General features: G+C 46.8%; 1 protein-coding gene across 18 annotated transcripts in view; it reads left to right on the plus strand.

Annotated features, from left to right (window-relative positions):
- Nucleotides 1-12,558, plus strand: part of msi2b (musashi RNA-binding protein 2b) — a 505,067-nt gene that overhangs the window by 235,523 nt on the left and 256,986 nt on the right. The window lies entirely within an intron of this gene.

Consider the following 12,558-nt stretch of genomic DNA (forward strand, 5'->3'; position numbering starts at 1 on the left):
TTTTTCATTGTTTGTAAAAATGAAACAAATGAGTACTTTAAAAAGGAATTATTTAAATAGCAAAGCATGGATAGCCTCATTGAGGAAGCTCACCTAGAGCCTCTAGTTCTTCTACCAATGAACTTAACTCTGTTTAAGCGACAGGAATGTGTGGGACAGAAAACAGCCCAATGAATTCATGCTTATGTTCCACACAAGCCTCCTCCCTACTCTACTTCATCTAACCCTGTGACATATCTTTTTCTATTCCTTTCACCCTCATGTGTTTATCTAGCTTCCCCTCAAATGGATCCATGGGCCTAGGGACATAAGTGAATTAATATTACAATAAGGTCTGGCGGTAAGAAATACTTTGTACGCCACCCAAGTTCTCTCTTATTTTTTGGTGTTTTTTTGTGTCGTAGTTATGGGGGCGGAGTTATAGTTTTGCTTTATCGGCAGGCGTTACAAGGTGGAAGCTCTCATCGGCTGTGACCACTTGACTAATGTGGCCCAGTTACCTGAGAACCTGAACCATTGTGCTGGGGCCAGAGGGTCAGGTGGGGCCATTTCTGCCCAGCTAGTTAAACGCCTCAATTCAACTGTCCGGTTCTTTCCACAACCAGAGTCGGAGGGCAGGGGCTCAGGAGGTGTGACCCTTTGCAAAAACCAACTCCATTTGCCCCAATCTGAAATCTGGGTGCTCTTCCCTGAGGGGGAGGGAGTGGGCTCATATAAATATCAGATCATCACTAATTAATCAAATAAAAGAATTCAAGAGAAACCCCTTTACCCAGAGTGCGGTTAGAATACAGAACTTGCTATCACATGCGTAGATGTGTTGAAGGGAAAGCCAGCTACGTACTTGTGGGAGAAAGGAATAGAAAGATGTGCTTGTGGGGTTAGATGAAGAGTGAAGGGAGGAGGCTGATGTAGAACATACCGCCAGCATGGACCAGTTGGGCCAAATGGCCTGCTCTATGCTGTAAGATCCATGTATGTAAGGTGGTGTTTCTCAGTCTGTTGCCTGTGGCAGTGTCTATCTGTGTGCCACAGGCTTGTTTGCTGATGCCGCATTGACACAATTGACTCTATACATGGAGAGTATCCGCAGCTGTGCTTCTAGGCCTTTCTCAAGATAAAAGAGAACTTTCTTCCCTGGCTCTTTAAGGTGTTCTCTTTCTAGTTGATACCCCGAGCGGTGGTTAATGGTTTGCTCCTTTGCTCCTCCCATATTGGGTTCTGTTGCACAGTGTGAGCTGTCATGTCCGAAGTTTGACACTGACTTTTTGTTTTCGGAGGCAGAGGGCAGCGAGGGGGTCATTCACCTGGCATGTTAATTCTGGGTTTGTACCAGGGCTGTCCTGTTTGAATCTGGAGAGAAGGGAGAACTGTAAATAAGTCTGAAGTGCTGAAAATTCCATTCTAATTGAATAGAGTTACCCAGTTCCTTTACTCTCCCCCATTCCCGCTCACCCTCCTGGTCCAATGCTGGATGTCCCTCCCCCACCCCCCCCCCGCTCCTTTCAAAACTACCAACATCACCCTGCTGCTCGATAAACACTCCCTCTCTGCCCTGTCCGATTTCTGAGGGTGCTTGACAGGGTGGATGCTTAGTGATGTTTCCCCTCATAGGGGAATCTAGACTCATGGTTTCAAAATAAGGGGTCGCTCACTTAAAACAGGGATGAAGAGGAATTTATTCTCTGAGGGAGTGGAGGCTGGGCCATTGAATATATTCGAGGCTGAGATAGACAGATTTTTGAACTATAGGGGAGTCAAGGATTATGGGGCGGGAAAGTGGGGTTGAGAACACGATCAAATAAGTCATGACATTGAACAGCAGAGCAGGCTCACGGGGACGAATGGCCTGCTCCTGCTCCTATTTCCTGGGAGTTATCAGCTCCCAGCTCCTCTGTCCCGGAGCTCCCTGGTTTCAATCCCCTTCAGCCTTGCTTCCCCATTCTGTTTCTAGCACCAAGGCGGCCCAGGCCAAAGCCTGAATGGCTCCTCTGTTGACTGCTGCCCCCACCCCCATGTCCTCCTTGACCTCTCTGCTCTGTTGGAAATGGATGACTATACTGTCCTCCTGCATCGCTTTCTCTGATGTCCAGTTGTGTAAGATGAGCCCTGCTTGGTTGTTCCGTTCCTATCCACACCCTGTGCATCTTCAGGTTTTACCTCTCCCACTCGGAATCACCTTGGTTTAAATGATTGCAAGTTGTGGCTGGGGCCTGTGGGCTATAACTGTGTAGCTCAGGTTCCGATTGATTCCAATGCTGTTGGATAATCCTTCTGATATAAATATTGTCATTAGCGTGGTGCAATGAGATGAGCACAGATTTTTTTTTAAGCTAAAGCTGAAACGAGGAGGAGATGGTGCTGAGCTGAACTTCGGGGTGTGATGTGCTGGAGGCATCACATCGATTAGATGGTTTGGTTCTTTCCCAATCAGTCACCAGCACACCAATGGAGAATCTGTCAGACTCTCATGGGATGGTCTGTGTAGGAGACCCAACGAACCCTTATTTTGTCTTCTGATTGTGTACAGAAGGCAAGCAGAGTATGTGTCTTCCAGCCATTGTGGTCTTCTGGAGTTGTGGGTTGGGGAAGTCAGATAAAAGCAAAATACTGCGGATGCTGGAAATCTAGAACAACAACAAAAATACCTGGAAAAACTCAGCAGGTCTGACAGCATCTGCGGAGAGGGATACAGTTAACGTTTCGAGTCCGAATGACTCTTCGTCAGAACTTGAGAAAGAGTCATTCGGACTCGAAACGTTAACTGTATCCCTCTCCGCAGATACTGTCAGACCTGCTGAGTTTTTCCAGGTATTTTTGTTTTTGTTCAGGAATTTCCCAGACTTGCACTCCCAAATGGGGAGGAGGTGGTGGCCTAGCGGTAATGTTACTGCACTCGTAATCCTGGACTAATGCTCTGGGGATGCAGGTTCAAATCCCACCACATTGAGTTAATAAATCTAGAAGCATAAAATGCTTCTGGTCCGGCCTAAATGTGACCCCAGACCCACAGCAACGTGGTTGACTCTTAAATGCCTCTGTGATGGCCTGGCAAGAGTAATCATGGATGGGCAACAAATGCTGGCCTTGCCAGCAACACCAAAAAGTTAGCCTTCCAATTTTTGTCATTTGTTGAGAGCCTGTGTGGGAATGGGTGTTGTAGAAGTCACACCATAATAGTGTAGAAGAGAGTCAATGGACCAGGTGGTCTCTTCCTGACCTTCGTTTCCCTATGTTTGCCTATTCTTCCCCCAGCTCCCCCACCCACTGACCTGTACCTCTAAGGGCCTTGACTCCTGCTGTGGAATTACATAGAATATACAGCATGAAAACAGGCCATTCGGCCCAAGCAGTCCATGCTCCGCTTCAGTCTTTTCCCAACTTTCATCATCTATCTCTTTTGGTGTAACCCTCTATCTCCTTCTCCCTCAAATGCTTATCTAGACTCCCTTAAAAGCATTAATAGAATTTTGCCTCAACCACTGTGGTAGCGAATTTCCCCATTCTCACTCTCTGGGTAAAGAAGTTTCTCCTGAATTTCCTCTTTCATTTCTTGCTGACTATCTTTATGTTGATGAGTTGTAGTTTTGCTCTTCTACACAAATGGAAAGGCTGTCTCTGTGTTTACCCTGTCGAAACCTCTGGTAGATACGGATCCACAGGACTCCTGGCTGCGTTGCCTAGACACCGAGTGCCAAAAGGCCAACCAATCATGAAGGGCATCACAGCGAAACCGATGATGACTTCATCCAACGATCCAGTCAGATGTGGTTTTCAGCATGGGTCACTGGATGGTTATTTGGAGCAGGAGTCTGGCTGATCCTTTCTCCCTCTGTCCTTAATTATAACAGCCTTGCATTGAGATCAGCTGAGTCAGCACGGAAGCAGTATTGCTCATGGGCACGTCTGTTTTATGTTTCTATTCATCAAACAATGGAATTTATTGACAGTAATTTACTAGCCTTTTAGAAGTTGCAGACCCTTGTGAATTAGGTGCTGCATATGTCATTAGACGGGAACTTGACATCATTGTTTTGGCGATTGAGAATAGTGCAGGGGGTATTTGTGTAGACAACATGGATGATACCATCTCCCATTCCAGTGGGTGCAGGGAGGTGTATTCACTTCCTGCTAAACTGGTCATCCAATCTGTCTTGTTGCTGCTCTGTACCCCTGATTTTCTGTCTGGTTCCCACTCCCCTTGCTCAGCTTCCTAATTGCCAACACTTTTGTCTCAGACTTCTGGTCCTTTTTTATCCTCCTTATGACTGCTGCTTTGCTGGTCCTCTCTCTATGGCTCCCATTTTCAGCTCCCCTTTATTGTTCCCACTATTCTACATTCCTCTCGTCGTTCCCATTCTCTCATTTTTCTCTCCCTTATTCCCACTCTCCCGGCACTCCTTCCATTCTTGCTCTCCCACTCTCCCCTTTCTCATGCTCACTCTCCTCTCTCTCGTTCCTGCTTTCAACTCTCCTCTTTCTCATTCCCACTCTCTCTCATTCCCACTATTGCACTCTCCTGCCTCTCGTTCTCACTCTCCTGCCTCTCGTTCCCACTCTCCTCTCCCTTGTTCCCCTCTCTCATTCCCTCTGTCTCATTCCTTCTATCTCGTACCTGCTCTCCTCTCTCTCGTTCCCGCTCTCCTCTCTCTCGTTCCCACTCTCCACAGTGATGTCAACCTCTACACAGGTCCACCAGCAATGGAAACTGCAGAGTTACTGTAAGAGAAATTTGTTGTGTTTTTTTTGAGATTCTTTATTACCTATTTTGGGATACAGTGTTTGATTAAATTTTTTTATAGTTCCTGTCTCTGTGTTTTTGCTGTGGGTAAAATAAATCTACCTCAAAGCTCCTTGGAATCAGTTCCTACAGAATCAAACAGTAAAGCCTGCTGTGGTGATCCCATCAATCTGTACATCAGGGAATGATAAAGCACATGGTAAGCCCTTCACTGAACCTCTTGGCCCATGGTCTGTCTGTTCAGTGAAAGTTGTCATCTTACGGGCTGATATTTGAACAGACCTCGGGAGAATGAGTGAGAGGGTTTGATTCAGTTCTCTTTAAATGGCCTCACCTGTTGGCTCAGTTTTGCTCTCCTGTGTTGGAACCTGGCCAGACAGACTAAGCAAGGGTACCAGTTTCCACCCTCCGACAGTGCTGACTTACCTCGCGGCCTTCTCCAGCCCCACAGCACCCCTGAGATCTCTACACTCCTTCAGTTCTGGCTCCTTGTGCAGCCTTGAATGTAATCCCTCCAGCACTGGCTGTCGTGCCTTCAGCTGCACCTGTTGAAGGCAGGGACGCACAATGAGAGGCAGAATAAAGTTGGGGGTTACACAAGAAGGTAGAATTAGGATCATAGGGACAGGAGGGGGCCACTTAGCCCCTTAGCCTGTTCCAACATTCAGTGAGATCATGGTTGATGACCTATTCCCTATAACCCTTTGGTTAACAAAAATCTGTCAATCTCAGATTTAAAATTTATGATTGATTTGGCATTAATTGCTGTTTGCACAAGAGAGTTCCTAAACTTCTGCTACCTTCTGTGTGGAGAAGTGTTTCCTAATTTCACTTCTGAAACATCTAGCTCTTTGCCCCCTAGCCCTAGACTCCCCAAACCAGTGGAAATAGTTCCTCTTTACCTTTCCTACCCATAATATCTTGAAAGCTTCAATTAAATCACCCCCTCAACTGTTTAACTTCCATGGAATGCAGCCCTAGTTTCTCTAATCTCTCATCATAATTTATGCCCAGGTTAAAACTCTGGTAAAAGTAAAATACCGCAGATGCTGGAAATCTGAAACAAAAACAGAAAATGCTGGAAAAACTCAGCAGATCTGATAGCATCTGTGGAGAGAGAAACAGAGTTAGTGTTTCAAGTCTGCATGACTTCTTCAGAGCTCTGAAGAACGGTCTTACGGACTTGAAACATTAACTCTGTTTCTCCCTCTCCACAGATGCTGCCCGACCTGCTGAGTTTTTCCATCATTCTGGTAAATCTGCACTGTACTCCCTCCAAGGCTGATATATCCTTCCTAAGGAGTGGTGCCCAGAGCTGCTCAAAGTGCTCCAGGGTTGGTCTAACCAGGGCTTTGTATCGTTGAAGCACAACTTCTACCCCTTTGTATTCTATTTCTCACGAAATGAAAGTCAATATTTCATGGTCTTTTTGGTTATTTTTGGTACAAGTTTGGAACGTTTTATTGATCTGTGTACCTGGACCCCCAGGTCTTTTTTGACCTCCACTGTTTCTAGCTTTTATAGGAAGTACTTTATTCTGTCCCTTTTGGGTCTAAAGTGGATGATCTCACATTTGCCTACATTAAAATTCACTTGCCAGTTTTGTCTGTTCATGTAATCTGCTTATATCTCTCTGTAATTTTATGGTTCCATCTACACCGCTTAAAACGCCATCTATCTTTTGTGTCATTGGCAAATTTGGATATGTGGCTTTCAATCCCATCATCGGAATCATTAATAAGGTTGGTGGATAGTCAAAGCCCGAACACGCACCCTTGTGGGACGCCATCCTGTCAATTCGTGGATCTGCCCATTATCCAGACTCGTTCCACTCAGCCAGTTTCTTAAACCTGGTCAATAGTTCACTTTCAATGCCATGAGCCTAACTTTAGCAAATAGTCTCTTAAGAAGAAATTTATCAAATGATTTCTGGGAGTCCATATGAGCAACATCCATAGACATTCCCCTGTGCACTAATTCAGTCACCTCTTCAAAAAATTCAATAAGAATCTTTGGACATGGCCTACCCTTTACAAATCTAAACCAGCTCTCTCTAATCAGTAGGATATGTTTTAGGTGTTCACCCGCTCCCTCCTTAATTAAAGAACTGCAGTCGTTTCCTGACAGCAGATGTTAGGCTAACTAGTCTATAATTCTCTGGTTTCTCTCATCTCACTTTTCTTAAATAGCAGAGTGTTTGGGGGGGATTGGAGGAACACAGAGTTTTCAGAGGGCTGGAGGAAGTTACAGAGATAAGGTGGAGCAAGGCCATGGAGGGATTTGAATGCTAGGATGAGAATTACAAAATCGGGGAATTGCTGGACTGGGAGCCAACATAATCATGGAGAGCACGGGTGATGGATGAACAGGACTTGGTGCGGGTTTGGCTGTGGGCAGCAGAGTTTCGGGTGAGCTTATGTTTATGGGGGTGGGGGTGGGTAGAAGGCGGGAGGCAGAGGACTGGGGTGGCGTGAAAGGATGGATGAGGGTTTCAGCAGCAGGTGAGCTGAGGCAGGGCTGTAGGCGGGTGTTAGTACAGAGGTGGGAGAAGGCAGCCTTTGTGATGGATGAGGATAGTGGGGGGGTCGGAAACTCAGCACAGGGTTTGCTTCAGCTTCAGGCAGTGATCGGGAAGGAGCCGGAGCGGGTGGCGTCGGAACAATGTTCACGGACTAAGCCTGAAGATTGTCCCCTGGGTCGAAGCAGTGGAGGTCAGCTGGACTCATGAAGCCAGAGCTCAGTACATGTAGGAAAAGTAGAGAGATGCCGGAGAGGAAGCGAGAAACCACAAAGTTTCTCCTGTTTGTACTGTTCCGGAAGAATGGAGATGTCCAATTAATTAGGAGCAGCAATGTGTCTCTGCGAAAAACAGGTTTAACCAAGGGAGTGATCTGGGAGTTGAGTGAGCTGTGTCTTGCCAGCTCTGATGTGTATGCTCGATACAGATGTGCTCTCTCAGCTCTGTTTCGAAAGGCACCTTTTCAACTGTGTCATAGGATTAGGTTTACATTTATCTAAGCAGGATTGTCAGTCATTGAGTAACATATTTGAGGAACTGTTTAATTCATGGCCAAGTTAGGGATGGGTGATAAATGCTGGCCCAGCCAGCAAAGCTCACATCCCGTGAATGTATGAAAAAAAAAGGTTATGCAATGGATTGCGGGGAGGGGTTTAGGCACCTGGCAGCGCGTGCTGGGTGGGGGTGGATGGTGTAACTGGGCAAATAATGAGAGCGTCCAATCAAATTCAGCTCCCGCTGTTCACCAAATATTTGGGTTGCCTCGACCAGCAACAGGAACCCTTTTTGATGGGGTGGTGGGGGTCCAGGGTGGGAGTGCTGTCCCGGGTCCACCCTTGCATATACGTGCTCCGGATAGAGCAGGAGGAAACGGGTGGGTAGGTTGGGAGGGAGAGGTCGGCTGTGTTGCTGTGTGTGACCGCTAGGCCGCACTGAGCTCTGAGCGATGACTGGAACCAACACGGCACAAAGTGCTGAACAAATGGGCAGCTCTGAGGCACCACTGAGCAGACTCCGCCTCTTGGCTCCTATTGGACCCCGTTGGAACCTCCGGGGATGCGCAGCTCCTCTGGTGCAGGTCAGCTTTCTGGTCACAGGCTTGACTGGGTCAAATTGGGGAATTTTATTGAGGTTAAGTAATTATTGCCTGGGAAACATACAGTCATTAAAAACATTTAGTCACATCTTTCATTAGCAGAGACATGATGGCTTTGTGAGGCGGTGGGCTGGAAACAATAGCATTTAGGCGAGGATGGGGGAGCTTGTGAGAACTGTTAACCCTTTGCTGCTCACTGAATCTGTAGGAGATGGGAAGCGAGGCCAGTTTCCTTGAAAACTGTCACAAAAGGAATGTTGAGTTTATTGGTGAGTGCAGTGGATTGACACTTGCCTACAGATCCAATCCAGACAGACTGGGGGATAGTCGTCTGTCTTCTCTTGGACACATGAATTCAATGGTGAATGAATATGGGTAGTGTCAGCCCAGTTCCTAATGGGTCCACAGCACACAAACGCCCCGAGCTCTGCACTAATTATATAGAGTTAGGTAGAATTTAAAGCACAGACACAGGCTATTCGGCCCAACAGATCTATGCTGGTGCTTCTGTCCCACAAAAGCCTACTCCTACCTTACCTCATCAATGTATCCTTTCATTCCTTCACGCTTCATTTACTTTTCTGGATTCCCCTTAAAATGCCTCTGTGCGACTTGCTTTAACTACTCCCTGTGGTAGCAAGTTCCACATTCTCTCTCAGGGTGAAGTTTCTCCTGGCTTCATTATCAGACATATTAGTCTCTATTGCCTAGTTTTAACTCCCCCACAAGTAGAAACATCATTATGTCCATCCTATCAAACCCCTTCATAATTTTTAAGGCCTGTATCAGGATCGCTGTTTTCCCTTTGTTAGAGGTAAGAGACCCATCCTCTTCCTATTTTCCTGATGGTTGTACCGTTTCAGCTTTGGTATCATCCTTGTAAATCTTCTCCAGTGCCTCCATATCCTTTCTTGTCTTTGGGGAAGGTGTGTTAGGCCATTTCAGAGGGCAGGTAAGGATCAGTCACATTGCTGTGTGTCTGAAGTCACATGTAGGCCAGACCGGGTAAGGACAGCAGATTTCCTTCCCTAGGGGGCATCAGTGAATCTGATAGGTTTTTACAGCAATCCTTACTCACCATTACTGAGACTACTTTTCTTTTAAAGTCCAGATTTATTAATTAATTGAATTTATATCCCCTCCTCTGTGGTGGGAGTTGAACCCGTTTCTAGAACATTAGCCAGGGCTTCTGGATTTTTCTTCTCGAGCCGCTGCCTGAAGGCAGGTCTGACCCACAGCGCCACGACCTCCACCAGGGGTAGGTCAAGGAGGCAGGTCCCGACTCCATCGCAGCCAGAACGGGGATTGAACCCCATGCTGTTGGCACCAGTCTGATCCACACCGGCTGTTCAGCCAACGGAGCCAACCAGCCACTGCCAAGGAGTCCGAGTTGTCGTAGCAATGTGCACTTTTACAGGCATGTTGTAGTCCGGAGCTATGAGTAGTGATGGTAGAGGCTCCAATTTCTTTCTGTCACATGGCTGACCAGGAATCTCTCCAGCTTTTAGCGCCTCCCATTGGCATATGTTGGAAGGATTTACAAGTTGATACTCAACCTGCTTGGCCGCGTTGTGAGCGCATCTTTCTTGGCTATCAAGTCCTGGAGTGGGACTTGAACCCAGAGCTTCGGGCTCAGAGGCAGGGACACTACCCACTGAGCCACAAGATTGCTAGATTACTGGTCCAGTAATGTTCTCACTACACTACCGTTCCGATCTAACAATCCTGTACCTGACCTGGGAGTGCTTGTCACTGCCGGTGCCTCGAAGCTTAGACAACCAAACCAGATATATTTTTTCAATGAATGAAACATTAATGAAGTCCATTTTTGAGGGCTGAACAAGGGAGTGGTGGCAGCTTTGAGCGTGACCCTTGATAAAGCAATTTGGACTAACAATGCCTCACCCTTTGAAGGGTTGGTCTTTGTGTTCGGGCTCGCCCGGTTTCAGTTTACAGCATTGATCGATGTTGAAGAAACACCTGGAGGAAGATGCGAAAGATCTTTTACAGCAGCAGAATAGTTCTCAGATGTTCCTTCCTAGTTTTTCATCCACCCCACCAAGATGGATGTGGAGAAGCTGCTAAGTCCTTACCTCCTTCTCCAACTGATTCTCAATCTGCACTGAGGCCCAGCAAGGCAGCTTCCGCAATCCTCAGTACCCCTGAGAGGGATTATCCTCCAAAGTACAGCATTGTAGCTTCAGTTGGTGCATGGGAGGTGAACAATAGTCATCACAACCCAGTGTTCCTTTCCAACACCGAAATATTCTCCCTTTTCCTGACCAGACATCAGAGAAAGTCGGTACTCCACTGGTATATTCACGACAGAATCATTGGAATAGTTTGCACTTATTCATTTGTTTTAATTACAAGATTTCACCCTACCTCTAGTTTTGAAAGCTTGCGTCAACACCAGCCGCAGCATTCATTTTGGACATCCTGTGCCTGTTCTTTTCTGGAACACTTGATTTCGAAATGTTATCTTTTTAAATGTTTGTGCCCATTGAGGCAGTGGATGTAAAGTTGTAGAATGGAATTCATTTGCGTCTCTCAAGTTCAGGCACAGTGCAGGACACGTGCGGAGTATTGCCAAACTTGAAGTGGCTTCTTAGTGTGCCATGGCTCAGTGGGTAGCACTCTTGCTCTCAGTCAGAAGTTCATGGGTTCAAGTCTCACTCCAGAGACATAAACACAAAATCTAGGCAGTCCCGCCTCTCGGATGAGATGCTAAACTGTGGCATCATCTATCCCGTCAGATGTATGTAAACGACCCTGTGGGATTATTTAAAGACAAGTAGAGGTCGTCTTCTTGGTGCCCTGGACTATATTTACCCCTCAACCAACATCACCAAAAACATCATCAGATTGCTGTTTGTGGGAGCTTGCTGTGTGCAAATTGGCGGCTGTGTTTTCTGCATTACAACAGTAACTACATTTCAAAAAGCACTTCATTGGTTGTAAAGCACTTTGAGACGTCCTGTGGTTGTGAAAGACGCAAAATAAGTGCAAGTCTGTTTTTTAAACCACAAACTCGGAAGACTGACCCCTCCTGCGTGCCTGTAGTATTTCTGTTTCTGCTCCAGGCTGTCCTGTCCACTTCCGGCGACAGCTTTCCACCTCCAGTCATTAGGCAGCTCGGACTTGCTTTCCTGTACTTTCAGATTTGCCTTATGCCAAAACTTAATCATCGCACAGGAATTTCTGGCCCAGCCTTATCTGCATAATTGTTCACAACTCCAGGTGCAAGTTCAGGTGGTTCAAGGGAATGGCGCCACTCATCAGAGCCGCAAATGACCTGCAAGCCAACTTTAAAGAATGGGGCACTTAAAATGGAGCGCTTTGGGGGTTGGGGGGCAGGGGGGAGGGCGGTGCATGGGGGCAGGTGCAAAAATTTAGGCAGCTTCCAGACAGCATTAAGAGGCACCTTTTTCTTTTCAGGCTGTAAGAGTCTGGGCTGTGGGCGTGGTGCCACCAGGTTTAGAGGCAGACCAGTGACAGTGCATTTCCCCTGGGCATCAATGTGGTGCTGCTTGTGTGGAGGCTTTTCCAGTCAGCAGCACTGTCCTGGGGTGGGGGAAGGTGAGTCAGCACTGTCATTGGTCAATACTTTAGCACCTCATCGAGACAAAAAAAAAGGGCACATTTTTATTCATTCATGAGATGTGAGCATCGCTGGCAAGGCCAGAACTTACGTCTCACCCCGATGGCCCTTGAGAAGGTGATGGAGAGCCGCCTTTAATTGAGTGCCTTGCTAGGCTATTTCAGAGGACAGCTAAGAGGCAACCATGTTGCTGTGGCATTTGGAGTCACCGTGGGCCGGTCTGGATAAGGGTGGCAGATTTCCTCTCTCTCCCCCCCCCACCCCACCCCAAGGACATTTTTACACCAAACTGGAGGTTTCTTGATCATTATTAATTAGCATTTTATTCCAGATTTATTAATTAATTGAACTGAAATTCCTCCAGCTGCCATGGTGAGCTCGTGTCTCTGGAACATTAGTCTAGGCCTGTAAGATTACTCGGCCAGTCACATTACCGCTATGCTACCCGCCCCTGTGATTCAGATTGCTGATTCGTACCATATCATTCCTCAGTTGTGTGGAGTGGAAGTGCATCATTTCTGAATCGGGTGAAGACCAAGAGGACTGCTTCACATCAGCCCTCTGGAACCAGCAGTGAGAGGAGACATTTAGTTTGAAACCAG

This window comes from Cetorhinus maximus, chromosome 9 (assembly GCF_964194155.1).
Source record: "Cetorhinus maximus chromosome 9, sCetMax3.hap1.1, whole genome shotgun sequence".
NCBI classification, from domain to species: Eukaryota; Metazoa; Chordata; class Chondrichthyes; order Lamniformes; family Cetorhinidae; genus Cetorhinus; species Cetorhinus maximus.